The sequence below is a fragment of the Aphelocoma coerulescens genome, chromosome 4A (assembly GCF_041296385.1).
Source record: "Aphelocoma coerulescens isolate FSJ_1873_10779 chromosome 4A, UR_Acoe_1.0, whole genome shotgun sequence".
NCBI classification, from domain to species: domain Eukaryota; kingdom Metazoa; phylum Chordata; class Aves; order Passeriformes; family Corvidae; genus Aphelocoma; species Aphelocoma coerulescens.
The window spans coordinates 10377467-10392757 of NC_091018.1; positions in this window are offsets into that span (position 1 = coordinate 10377467).

Consider the following 15291-nt stretch of genomic DNA (forward strand, 5'->3'; position numbering starts at 1 on the left):
ATACAAATTACTTAATTCATGTAAAGTAGAAGTAATTGTATTGATTATGAATGTGTGAGTGACTCCTTTATTTCAAGTTATATGAGATGTAAACCACCAGCTTTCAATGGGGTCCTCGCTGCAAATTTGGCAACCATAGAGTGGGATGTTACTTTTTTTCCTCATTCTGAGCAATAAATCCAATGCACTGCCATTTGGAAGCAGACATCTGCTGACTTTAAGCTAAACCAGGTAAATAGGAATTTCTCTCCTCCAGCCAGGTAGTAATTTTGCTCTGCTTGTTCATTCTGCAAAAGATGCCTGAAATTAAAGAAAAATGAACATAAGGGGAAAACATCCCTAAACTTCAGACATTTTTCCTCAAAGCAGAACTTTGTTTTTTCCCTTTTTGCTGTTACTGTCACAAAACACCATGGATCACCAGATAAAGCCTACACTGCCAAAAGAAAAGAAAAAGAAGAGAGGGAGAGAGAGATTGTGCACAGTGTGTCCCTAGAAATACAGTTACCTAACAGCAAATGTCTGACTTATGGCTTCCCAGGAAGCTGTATGAAGAACATAGATGTAGGAAGAAGCCTGTGATAATACACACGCACCTGTACTTCACTTATTTCAGCAGCACTGCCACCCAAATGGCATAAAAGGTACTTAAGGACAGGGCACTTCTGTAGACCTTATAGTCAAGCAGTTCTACATATGGACTCTTAAGGAATCAAGCTAGTGGGTTGTGTCACAGTCTGCACTGATTTTGGATATCTCTCCTGCCCCATCTAAGCCTGAGAACAGGACTGTCCTCCCTGCAGGTGGAGGAGCCACAGTACAAGGCAGCTGAGGCATCACTTCACAGCAGCAGCTCTGCCAGCTGCTTGTCTTGTCCTCAGCCCCTGCTTCCATTGCCCTTATCAGTTAACATACTGAGTTTACCAAAAAATGTGAGGAAAATCTGGAAGGAACATCATATTCTTAATTAACTTCATTTGTTGGCTGCAATGTTTCCTGTATTCCAGCTGGAGAATTGCTCTATCCTGGCTGGTGAGAAGCCATTGGAAGATTGGGATGAGCTTGCAAAGTCACACTGGTGGAGTAACAAAACTTTTACATTAAAAATATAACTGGATGGAGCATTGTTGTTTGGGTTTGGTTGGGTTTCTTTATTTTATAAAAACTACCCTATCAGAAATGACCTGCAGAAAAACTAGGACAAAATACCTGATGTTACAGATAAAAACTTCAGCCTTTGGTGTGAGCAGCATAGTGACATTATTGTGAACTAAAGCAGAAGCAGACAAGACAGCTTGAATTACAGTTTCATCTGGTTCAAAAGGGTTGCTAGTAAAATGTATTTAGGGGATCTGCTAAAGAAAAGAATACATTGCATTTTGTGAGTATCCAGTCACAGCTAGAGATTTTGACAAAAGTTGACTTTCACACGCAATTAAACACAATAATTTCAGTTTTCTAGTTTCATAGAAGCTGATCCACAGACTGCCTTATCTCCAGGGTTATTTTGTACTGATAAAAAATCACGGGATTAATGTTTGTGAAAGAAGACAAGAAAGGACAGCATTATTATAGCCTTATTTTCTATATATCCCAAAGTGAATATAGGAAGAGAAGTGAAGCAGGCTGAAATGTTAATGTATGAGAAGAGCCTGGAGACACTCTCATCAGTAAGTTACCAGAAGATCTCAGTCTTACTTCTGCTTCTTGCTCACTCAAACTGAACTAGTAGAGAAGTTGCTTACAGCAGCAATAAAGTTTTCAGGTGATGTTTAACAGTGGCACTGTGTGCATTCAGCTTCTTTGTACAGAGCTGAGCAAAGAGAAAGCAAAGCAATGAGGGGGCTACATTTGGATGACACAGGAACAAATGGGGAGAGATTTGTACTTGCTTCCCAGCTCAACAGCAGGGTTTCTGCTTTGGGACTGTGGTGAGCTCTGAGCCCAGCCCTGGCTGTAAAACAAATAACCTTCCCCAAGCAGAGTAGATGGCAAGTACTAAGAACTGCCAAGACACGGCCTTGAAGACAAAAAAAAAAAAAAAAGCAGCACCAAGCATTACTAGAGTATTCACAAAATTCTCAGTTTAAAAAGAACCCAATCTGCATTTCAATTTCTCATCCTAAGAGAAGGCAGGAGAGAACCTCATTTATTATTTCCAGTACAGGCATGGCCATTACTATTGACTCTTACAGAATTCTACCTTATGAAGGTGCCATTTCAAATATTTTCAAGAGTAGCTGTTCTTAAGACAAAAATGCATGGCTATGCTGCAGTCAAATATTTGAAATTATCCACACTTAACACTGAAGCGTTCAGCAATTTTGCTTGTGGAAGAGCACTTTGATCAGAGAAATAAAAAGCAGGGAAGGCCATTCAAAAACGCCGGTCTGTGTTTCTTAGACATGCATATCTAGGGAAAACATACCTGACAATGAAAGAAAACTTTGATTACTGTAGCAAATCTAAAAGCATCCTCAAAATCCCTACTGTTACTACTTAAAAACTAGTTATTCACACCCTGCTTTTGACTAGATGGTCTCCATTCACTGTTAAATCTTCCTGGCACCCACAACAGTGCTTCTTACAGAATGTTCCTGTACATTAGGAATGACCTAAAAGAAGTATCTACTTCTAGACTGAAAAAGAAACAAATGAACAAGAAGAACAAGAAAACACCTAGCTCCATGCATACAAAGGCCTCAGCAGCCTCTGCAATGAGAGCCATAGATCACCTGAATTAGAGCTAAACCAGCTCAATGAGAAGATCTAACCATGCTGAACTGAGACTTTCTGGTCCCACTGATGTATACTGTGAACAGCACAGGGTTTAGAGATGTTAACAATTACAGTCATACTTTTAGTAGCCAGAAAGTTGTGGTTTTAATTGGCATATTCCCTAAAATTTAGAAATGGCTTTTCACTGTAAATATCTTTTTCCCCTGGAACTGGTCTTGTGCCAGGAAGCTAAGGCATGTTAGACAACCCAGAATATTACCCTTCACTTCCAGAGCTTGCCAGTGTTATCTTGGGGGTCTGGTTTTTTTAGGTTTGTTTAAGTTCATTATTAACCAGTTAATATTATGCCTTGAAAAATGCATTTTTAAAAGGTATTTTCATAAACACAACTCAACTGAAATCATGGCTGCATTATAATAATAAAACAAACCTACAAAATTGCAGTCTTAGATAATTCCTGCATTATCTACAGGGGAGAACAATGGGGTTTGTAATGTCAGAATACTGTTGTTTCTCTCCCTTTAAAGTTTAGAAGGTGTTATATACAGACTTTGCAGTTTGGCAGCTATATATCAAAACAGACAGAAAATACTCTGTTCTCTGCTACTATTTCAATATGGAAAGGTCTCATACACAATGCAACAGATTCACAGCAGGTCCTTAGAAAATATTGTACCTTTAGTACCTTTGAGTAAACAAGGGACTTTAGAAGAAGATAAATGAATACAACAAGCAATCCAAACAAATTTTAAAATAATTTCACGAATGGTTTCCCTTTCAGAAGGATAAAAAACTCTGGCTACTCTCTAAAACACTCAACTGATAGCTTACTTATTAGACAAAAATTAGTGTCCATTCAACCATGAAAAAGACAAGCCATTATGTGCTATAAGGGAGCTCAAACTGACATCAGCTACTGTACATCTTGACACTTACTACATAATCAAAGTAAACTTTGCTATATGTGTCTGATCTAATGTACCTGTCAGTTATCACTGTCTCTGCTCAGATGAGTTCATGTGTCACCTATATACATGGGACAAAACAAATAAATAAATTGCAGTGTTATCTCTTCAAGCTGCTCACACAGTAAGGGGAAAGTGCTTAGTATTCTGTAATGGAGTTAGGAGTAATTTACTGAGAGATAATTTCTTTTGGACCTAAAATCTCCTACCTCCTGTAGAGCAGACAAATAGAACTATCTTACAGGAAATGGGGCATGATAATACTGCTCTTTAAATAGAACTAACAAAATGGAAATACAATAGGCATTACAAAATATATAGCTAACAGTTACCAAAACCTTTGATGTTTTTATAGCTATTTACTGCAAGAGAGTGTATTAGCTGCTACAGCCCATTTTAATACAAGAAAAGTTTAACATGTGTTTTTTAAAACACTTTAAAAAAAAGTTAAACCTATAAAGTAGTACTCTCAGTTATCTGGGGAAACTGAGCATGAGGAGGGATAGCCACTTGGTTGATGAAATAACAACGATTTGACAGTCAGCTCCAACAGTGGTGAATGGGATGGTCTATAGTTATTATAGCCCTGATGGTTTAATTATCCAGAACTAACCTTCCTGTACCTGAACAATGATGCGGCAGGGTGCAGAGGCCAGGACACTCACCTCGGACTTGAAAGACTAATTCTACTTCTGACTCTGCCCCTGCACCTCCATGTGTCTTAGGCAAGACATTTCTCAATTTGCCACACTCTGCCCTGTCTGCAAAGCGCACTGTCCTCAGGGAGAGGAGCACCACTCACCCTGCTGCTTTGCACAGCACAAAGTGTGCCAAACACAACCCTCCAGCACAGCCCCAAAGAAAGTAACCAAGGTCTTACTGGACAAATAAATTAGTCAAGTTGATTTTTCAGGGTTATTTTACCTTTTTTCTGCTTTATACACATACATTCCTTTCACTGTATTCCCTCTTGATCACATATCTTCACCAAAATCATCTTGGTTCTGGCCTGTCTTGTCTTTTTTCTTTTGTCTTTGGCCTGGTGATACCTCTCTAAAATGAAAAGATAAATTATCCAGGAATAAAATTGTTCCCGTAACAGAAAGTGGAATGACTGCAGCTACCCAAACCCAGCTTTGCTCTGCATCCTAGGGTCAAGTTGAAGCCCCAGCCACCAAGAATGCTGCTTTATAACAAATTTTTCAGGGCACTCTGCGCTGAGCTTCTTTCCAGAGCATCTCTTTTGTTCATTTGGCTGGTGTCACTTCCCTCTCAGGGAACTTTTTCAGTACAACAAAATATTTATCAGTGCTGAATGCTCTGTGAAGTAGAAGTGGGAAGATTCTCTTCAGTGGAAGATATTTAAAATATTTCACTTTCCAAGTAGCTCTGTGAATACAGGGAAGAAATGCATAACTTAAACACAAGGAGTTACTGACCCAGAAGTGATTAGCATTAGTGTAAAGCTTTCAGATCCTTTTTCATCTTATTGATTCTAAGCAGAATAAATCCGTAAATGATAATAGGGCTCAATTTAAATTACCTACAGCAAGTGCTGCTTTTCAGCTCTCGTCAGACAATCCTGCTGTTCAATCAGCTCCATTCCATATGTACAAAGCAAATTAATGTGTATAAAACAGTCGTAACTCAGGCCAGTTTTCAACAAAAGAATCTTTTATGTAGCACACAACTGCCTTTTATTGACATGCTTTTAATTGAACTTATAATGCTATATCCATATTCTACCTAATTATAACAGAAAGTTCATATATCTTTCAAAATACTGACCATACCTCTTCCTTTGTAAAGTTCCCAGAAACTTTACCAGGGTAGGGAATGATGTTCTCAGTTAAGCTCAGATTTGTTTAGGAACACTGAAAGGGAACAAGAAGGCAATTCTGAGTCCATGGCAGCCAGGCAATGTCTCAAGGACGATTACACTGGTGCACTGAATCGGCAAGGCCGGCTCCTCACTCCTTGAATCTGGTCTGTAAATGTGCCTCCCAAAGCCAGGGAGAGGGCACTGTGCATGAGGCATTGACAGAGAATCCTCCAGTCTGCAAGAATTCTTTCTTAAGCAATTTGTTTCTGTTTCAAAAGGCATCTTTTGACTATCTCACTTCCTTTGTGTTGCTGAGTTTACCAGGGAACAGGCAGCCAGGATATTACTTCTTTAAAGGGAGGATTCCTGGGACAACAGAAGCAACAATGGCAGGAAACAAAGAATTCTCTGGAAAATACTTCTGAGTCAGTCCAAGACACATGGCTTGTAGAATTACCTTTGAGAGGGCAGCAATGCCAGTGGTGGGGCAGATTACTTGCACTTGTCTCTGCCCATTTCAAGCAGGATGGCGCAGAGAGAGCTAGTGGGGGATTCTACAGAGATGAAGGAGAACAGACCACAGGCCTTTTATTTCCATTTTGACATTACCAAGTCCAGACCTCACTGCGGGTAGGAAAAATCCTGATGTCAACTTCCACAGCCCTTGCAATAAAGCCAAAAGCTAAGACAACAGCACATATTCTTCTTTAAAAACCATGCATGCCATACCATGGTTACCAGCAGCAAAGAGCAAATAAACCCAAGGCTAAAAGCAACTAAACTGTTGACATTGATTTTAACATGGGTAGAACTCCACCTCAAGGATGTACATTGCAATTACTCAATTTTATTGCCAAGCTCTTCTGACAGGTCTGGTCTGCGTTGACACTACACATAGGACTCCCATTTAACATTTTGCTTTAAACATTTTTCTACTAACCAGTCACCCCAAACACAGATTAAGGTGAAGGGCATGAGTGCAGCCACTCTTAGGTGTACATAGGTGCAATAACTAGCTGGGAACACCACACAGAAAGGCAAGTTCTCCAGAAGAACAGAAATACTCCTCCTGATAAACACCTACAAAAAAACCTGTCATGTAAATGATTCAGCTACACCTCGCACCACACAAACACACTTGCCTGGCATTCAGATGAGCATCTGGAGCATGGCAGCCAGTGCTCCCACTCAGGGCAACAGCTCTCTACAGGAGTGACCTTCTCTTCCTCTTTCTTCACTTCTCCTTTCTTGAGGAGTTTGTCAGGCACTGCAATTAAAAGTCTGTGAGCATTAGTGGAGTTAAAGTAAATAGATGTTTAATCTCTCTGGGGAAATATTTAAGAAGTGTACCCAGATGTATTTACTGAAGATTTCACTAATTCAAATAAATCAAGTTAAAATTACAGACTAGACTGGCTATTGTCAGTTTTCTGAAAATCTTTCAATTCAAAAAAGCAAATTAAAATGGTAAGTTCATTTGTCCTTTGCTTTTTGACTGGGAGTAGAGCTGACACTGATGTGGTGAAAGACATTAGTATTTAACTACTTGAAGAAATTCACATTACCACAGTGTCCTTTTAAATTGCTGTACTTATGTTCGCCACATAAGTTGCTATTAGCAACTCTAAAAAAACAAAAAGAACCCAAAACCCTTATATTACCATCTTGAACATAGCAATGGTTTATTGTACTAAATTCTTTGGAGCTTTTTTCACTCAATATTTGAAATAGAATTAAAATTCTATCCCTGGAAAAGAACTATTTCTTCTAAAGTGTTTATATCACTCACTGTAAAAATAGACTTTAAAATCTAATGTAGCTGACAAGTAATCTCGAAGTTTTATATCATAAAATAAAACAAGTCCTTGTGAGAATATTGACTTACCCTGTAAACTTGACTTTCCAGCTTTTAAGCTAAATAAAAGCACATTGATAAAATCCTTATATTGAAGTGATTTTGATTTCTCTGAAGCATGTGATAATTCCTGTTTGCCCTCCAACACTTTTTTAATTTGCATATTACTTTTCCAAATTTATATTACCATAAAGATCTAGAGGAGTAGAGTTTAGATGTTATATATTTAAGGTTGAAGCAAACATTTTATCTAAGACATATCAAACCCTTTGAGAGAATCTGCCTTAAATATTTAACTAATGATCCTCTAGGAATAAGTGAGGCCACCTGATGTTAAAAAAAAAAAAAATTTAAATGTCTGCTTTACTAAATAAAAAATGTGTCTAACATTCAGATTTGGTGGGCTGAGATTTCCATTCAGGTAAACAACATTCTACTGAAACAGCAAACAAAATCCTTGTTCCTGAAAACACTCACACTCAGTATTAACAACACAGAGTGTCAATATGGCTCAAATTAAAAAAAAAACCAACATGCCAGTAGATTCTCATTTACCATACTTTTACACAAGAGAATCAAATTAATAAATCAAATGAAGAAAACAGGTCCAATCTGGTAGCAGTGTAGTATTAAAGAAGGAACAAAATTATTAAGTCAGGAAGAATGTTAGAAGGTCCTGCTTCCCTTTCAACACACATCAGAATCCAGGTTAGCTCAGAGCATTGTGTATTCCTCTCTAAGAACTGGGCAGAAACACATCTCAGACATGCAGGAATGAACATGGGATCAACTTGCTTTGGTGCAGAAGCAGCTTTGCTGCTCTATGCATACTTAAATACAAACATCTAACCAGTTTAAGTAACACAACAAAAGCTACAGAGAATCGAATTCTTTCACTGACCTCATTATGAAATGCCTCTCACTGGCAATTTATATCTAAAAATATAACTAGTCTCAAAATTTCCCTTTATGAAGTTTGCAGCTTAGTGCCTTGCAGCAGCACAGAGTCCCATGTTCCATTAGGCTCCATTATCAATAATATTCTTTATAGTATTTTAATCAGAAGGACACAGCTCATTAACTAACCAGGGGGAAGGAACAAGACAACAGTGACAAGAAGAGGAATCTGAATGGCAGAAAATTGTTCACATCACATGCATCCAGCAAGTGAGTTTATCAGTTTGGAAAATACACTTTCCCCATCAGTGCCAAAACACTTCACTAAAGAAATGTAGTTAAATATGCCTTCAGGAATGGGCTGAAATACTGCTGAAGTGGGGCTTTCAAGGTCTCACTTCAAAGTGAAACTTCAAATTCTATTCTGTGGAGTTAAAGAGGGACCAAAACTCCTTTATCTCTTCCACAAACACTCTTATCTAGACCAACTCCAAAAATATTTTTTAAAAAACTATAGTTGGCCTCAGATTCTTCTCCATTCTTACTTTTTTCTGGCAGTACTGCTCAAGTTAATTTTTGTTGTCTCAGCAGAACAGATCCTAGATTTCCGTGCTTTTCTAGTTGCAAAAATTGCTGCTTTCTTCTGGAACAGAAGATCTAGATTTAGCTCAGTCACTACATTCATTTTTCTAATGCATTCCAGACCTCTGGAGACAGGTGGTTCAGGATGGAGAAAGATAAATGTAACTGTTTCTTCATGGAGCATTCTGTTGCCTCCAGTTTCCAAATCCAAATTAAGTAGTTAATGATTTATGTATACACTGAGCACTAGCATCTTTGTGCCACGTTAGTCATCAGATCACAAGTGGCTCTAAAGAGGCTTTAGTCAAACAATTGAATATTAGGTTGAATGATTCAGCTCACTTCATGTAAACAGTTCCAGCATGTTCACATCGATCATCACTAAAAGGCAGAGAGGCAGCAGATTCAGTTGTAAAGCTGAAGGAAAAAACCAACACTATCACAGGAACAGCAACAAGCCCCTGGCTCTTCTTTAAATTCAGGTTTTATCACATGGATATGTCCTTCTCCAGATGTATTATCCAAGCTTGCAAGCATTCAGGGTAGGTAGTGTTTTTATTAAAGCTTCACTGATATCGTTATGAAATTGCAGGACTGTGTCTCTTCCTTTAAAGATAACTGTCAGCTTCCACGGTCACAAAAAACCCTGAACCTGTAAATGCATAACCAGAGGCCATCTGTATTTATGCACACATGCAAGTATTAATGAATTTTTTTAAAGTTAATTCCTAGTGCAGAGATTAACTTGGACTTTTTAGACACTGAGTAGGCAATACAGTGCAGGTATGAATTCTTCCTCCTCACCAAAGCTTCTGGTTGCACATTTTGCTCTTTAAACCAAAGTTTCCTCTGAGGGTGTTGGGTTGGCTTTTCTCTTTCTCAGTTCCGATACTCAAGGTGAACCATTTTATCACCTTCGCATTTTCTCCACTGATAAGATCAACCCTCAGGAATCTCTGACTGAGGAAACCAGGATGGAGGAATGTTGGTAGAAAGACTTTCCCTTGGTCAAGAAAGACTAGGGTAGAGAACACCTATGCAAACGTGACATCCACAAGTCCACGGGCCCTGAGCATTCTAGTAACAAGGAGCACTCTGCAACAAGGAAAGCAAAATTGTCTCAAAACCAGAGTTAACTTTCAGGGATAGCTTTAAAAAGAAAAACTCAGAGACAACTTGAATAATACCAGTTTTCAAGGTTAAATTAGTTTTGTTTTACAGATTCAAGATCATTACTGCAAACGGTTTGGCCTGAGCAAGTAGAATAATTAAATTTCAAGGAAGGGAACAGTTATAAAATTTTTTCTGTTTATACTCCGCTTTAGATAAAGTGACATCAGAAGTCCTTTAACAAAAGTACTCCTCAGCTGTATTCCCAGTCCCACATTGACAACAAGGCAATTCTCTGAATGCAGAGAAGATAAATTGTGCTAATGTCACTAAGCAAACATGACATTTTTGTTGTACTGTGATCATAGATGAGTCACCAAGTAAAATGATTAATCACAAATCCATGTTACTAGGCTCATTTAGAGATGATTCTCCCTTCACAAAGCAGGTAGAAGCTCTAAATTTATAGGCTAATGCGTTTATTCTAGCTGTAGCAGTCTCATTACTGGTCTTAAGCATCAGAGTCTGCAGGAAATTTGTGTGCAATTAAGCTAAAGTGATGACCCCCTTATACACATTTTGGCACTTTTTTATCTGATAGTCTGTTGTGCAAATATATAAATGAATTGAAGCATTACATAGAAATTACAGCTAATGCAATACTAAGAAAAATAGACATATCCCAAACTTTAATACATATGCCAATAAGGTATCTCAACCATAAATTACACTAATTTTATCAGTCTGCAAATGGGTTTATCAGTCCACAAATGGGTTTGTGCTAAGATTTTTAGACTGTTTCATTTTTGCTTGGCTAACATTTGTAACTTCTACAAACAGTTTTATGACCTAAATTGTTTCAGGAGGAAGTGCATGCATTTGTGGAGCAACATGTTTATAAGTCAAACACACACTGTGAATAGTTTCTATTTGGTAAATAAACTCACCTTACCTTAAAATTAAGCAGGAAAAAAAAAATTCTTTCAAACTCCATAAAGGCTTGCTAGCACCATAGTGCTTTTTTCCTCACCTTGAATTTAATAAAATTAAATACTCACATAGACTCATGCATTTTTTTATCTGCCTACCAAATTACTCAATGTAAATTGTTGCTGAAGTGATCATTTCCATCTACCAAGGGTAAAAGGTTGCACCAATCCTAGACACAATAGGCCCTGGTCCCCTGTACTACCCAAGAGGGACTATTCCAAAGCAGAGCTGGCTGAATATCAAACACTATTTAAAGAACAGGAAATAAATACATGACAATTTGATGAACTTTAATGTTCCATTATACTTTCAGCAGGGAGTAATTAGTTGAATATAATAAATATATTTGTGAGTGTGTGGTGAAAGTTACTTAGCACCATAATCACAAGTTTTTAGACCCTCCTAACACACAATGTTTTTGCTTTGTTCAGCAGTAACAAAGAGATGGGATCCAGAGGTCCCCAAACTGGTCTGTGTTCTAGAATAACAGAAAGGAGTTGCCAAATAGAACCACCCAGGAGCTGTGAGATCCTAAGCAAAAAGAATTTATAGTAACTGCTAAGCAGCTGGCACTGCTCTTGCCAGAAAGTACCAGCCAGGCAGTGAACACACCAGTGTGCTCAGCTTTGGAACGAGGTCAAGAACAAAATCTCTGGACACGCACCAACCTGCCCTGCATGAGAAGCATTTATTGCTCAAAGCATATGCCCACCATCACAGTTCTTGTATACTTCCAGTGCTCCTCATCTTTAAATACCTCTGGAACACAGGAGACATCAAACCTACAAAATTATCTAAACTATGTTTAGATGCTGTCCACACCTGAAAATTGACAAGCTATTAAAATGAACTAGTTTCAGCTCTTCCTTTGCTCCTACTAGGCACAACCAAAAGTAAAACAATACCCTATGACAAATTATTTATTTCTACGCTGAACAAAGAAAGCAAGGACTAAATCAACTTTTAATGGACTAAGAAAGGGAACAAATACCATGAAATGAGAATTACCTAAATAATGAGGATGGTCTATAATGGATTAAAACTGTTTTCAGCAACTCCTGCAATGAACTGCCATGTTGTACTCACAGCTTACTGTTCTTAGGAAGTGTAGACAGGAACTAGGTGCCAAGAAAAACAAGCTATGTAGATAGAAACAGCTATCTGCCACATTTTAAATCTCTTTACTCTGTGATCATGACTTAAAACTTTATTCCCTCCTTTCAAGATTATTTGGGCATACATCTTTCCTAGGGGAAATATCCTACAATTAAAGACTTTAGAATCTGCTACTGTTTTTATGACAGCTACTGACACAATGGAGGATGGCTCTGCAATCACATACAACTGCTCAAAGCCTTCCTAGTTCTGCACAGAACCATTAAAAGCTTAACTTCCAAGAATAAACCCAAGATTCCAGGGAGAACTCCTCACATGTTCTCTGCAGTTATACGTGTTAGTAAGCTTTTTGAAAGGTAGCAATAACTGTCAGACAAGCAAAGAGAGAAAAAGAGACACTACAGAACAGCTCCCTTTGAAGCAATACTTTCCACTACTCCTAAGGAAGCCCCATTCAGAGGTTATTATTTAAAAAAAAAAAAAAAGCTAGTCAAGCTACAGCTTTTCTGCACTGCCTCCCAGGGACAGACAGCTATGTACATTATGAGACTCAGCACATTACAAGCTGGCTGCTTGTTTTCTATCATCACCTAATATTTTCAACTGCCAAATTCTCAGCCCCCAGTGAGGAAGTCTGGATTCAAAACAAAACCCAGGAAATTCAAACAGCAACACAGTGCATGGAAAAGTTAACACTAAACAGGAGTGTACTTCCACCTTTCAGTTGCAATAAGCAGGACCAGGCAAGAATTAGCAATCACCATGAATAGAAGAAGGTAACTTTTCCCTCAGTCACCAGAAATGTTATTATTGTAAAGCTGACCCTTAACAGACAGATCCCTACTTCAAAAACAGCGTAAGAGGCAAAGCACATCCCCCTAACATCTTTTAACAGGACGTAACAGAATAAAGGAAAGCATTTGTAGCAAAGCAACGTGGCAGCTGTAGTTTAAAATCCAGTAAATGACCACAGTGCTCCCCCTGGTGACAACAGACGGGCCGAGATACCTGCCGGGAGAATCAGCACAGCAGCGTCAAACTCCAGCTTCAGCTACTGCAATAAATCCTCCTTCTTTGAGAAACTTTGTAGAAATACAGCAGCTGTTTCCACTGAAGTAGGATTAGAAAGATTCCAATGCCACGATGAATTATCATGCTTTAGTTTCAGGAATGTGTTTTCCATTATCAGAAATAAGTTCTTACACCAGTGATGCTGCCAGGTGTAAGTCACTGCAGCATGGAGGAAAGAGAATGAAATGAGATTTCAGAACAGAAATGTGGACTTGGATTTAAATTTAAATTTGATTTCAGCACTAGAGAAACAATTTACAATGGATGAATGTTCTAGAATGAGGTAAAAAAAATGTTTTCTATCCAGTAGGGCACGGGATCTTTAGGAATACATACAAAGGATCTCAGGAAACTAAACTACAACTAGCTTTGTACTGGAAAATGTTTGGATGGAGTCTACAGTTCAGTATAGTAAGAGTGGGTTGAGGACCGCAAGCCTGCAGCCAGTGACACCTTTCCCTGTCAATTAAGTAAAGCAAGCTTATCAATTGGTTTTGCCAGTGTGGAAATCTTCATTCAGCTTGTGCCTAAATAGAGTTTGGCCATCAAATGAGACTTTCTCAATGCAGTAATACTGGCTACATATGAGAGAAATGAAGAAATGCTTAAGGAGGGCTAATAAGAGAGTCAGACCATCTTTGGTTGTGCCCATGTAACCCCAGTGACAAGCAGCTGTTTGCCAGCAGATCAGACTCACCCGTGCAACTGGTACCTTGATAATGAACTGCTGCAACAGGACAGACTGGGAAAGATCCTGGGATTCAGAAAGCATAAGCATCAGCTTCCCTGTAGCTTCTGGGTGCTATCCAAGGAAATGTCAGCCCTTACAACAAGCAAACATCCCAATGGGTCAAGGTCCTTGGAAACATTTCAATTTGTTTTTTGTTGCAAAACATTCTACACTGTCACTCACCTTTGGGTGAAAACAGAAAAAACGCACAAGCAGGCTGCTCAGGTGAAGGCAAAGCACCACAAGAGCAAGAGCTTCCACAGTTCTGTTCAGAACAAAGATCTTTCACAGTTCGACAAGACTTGCTGTGATATGCAGCATTTTCCACCCTGTCCTTCTCCATCTCTTGACATCTACAGAAACTGGGATAGCAACACTTGGTCAACTTTAACTTCTGTCAGTGTTTGATGAGAACCAACTCGCAGAAGTGTTTGATGAGCCATAGCCAGGACAAAGAAGGCAGTTTTAGATCCCTGAGAAACTGCAGGAAACTTTCTGCACACTGAGGAATACATCCCTATGCCAGCTATCCTCTTCTCAGGTTTTCAGGATTTTTTTATTGGATTCCAAGAGGAAAAAAGGAGTTCTTGCAGTATTACACTTCAGTATTGCAGAAGACAAATTTGGTTCAGGGACAAAATTTATACAAGCTGGCAAGTGTCCTCACACTTGCCTATTCAAAGACTGGTAATGGCAAAGCCACTGCCACTGCTGTGTCCTTGCTGGTGCTGAGCGTACATAAAAAATACCTCTGGCACAGGAATCAAAACAAAGGACAGCTTTAAGTACATGACCTTGGGTTGTATAATTCACAACAATTAATTGCTTCCCTATGAAACAATTCTTGTCAGATTTTAGTTAAGGGGGGACCAGCTTGCTTTCTGCCATCAAGAACAGTTAAGATGTGCCACTTTATTTGTATTTTCTGCCTGAACAGTGACTCCGCAGGTCCTGCATACAAACTCCCCTTCTCTGAAGAAGATACTACATAGTGTCATTAGAATATCTTTGTTATATCATTATTTTTAATTCCAACCTGTACTTCAATATGCACATAACTATTTTCAAATACAATGAAAACTTGAATTCAACAGCATCAGAGCTTTCAGTAAATCCTTCACAACTTCAGAAAAATCTCTATAAACATTATGTAAAGTAGATACAGAATGTACAGAGAACAGTTTTCTATACAAAAGTGCATTTTAGCAATACAATTAGCAGAGAACCTGGGAAAAGAACACCCTCAATTTAAGCAATACCATATACGCTAATCTATACCCTCATCTCTCCCCCCAACCAAAAAGAAAAAAAAAAAAAAATCAACCCTCCCACCTTCCCCTTGCTTTGGTTATTAACTATATTCAAGGCTTCAATATTACATTAATTTTTTTTTTTACATTGAAGAATTTATTTG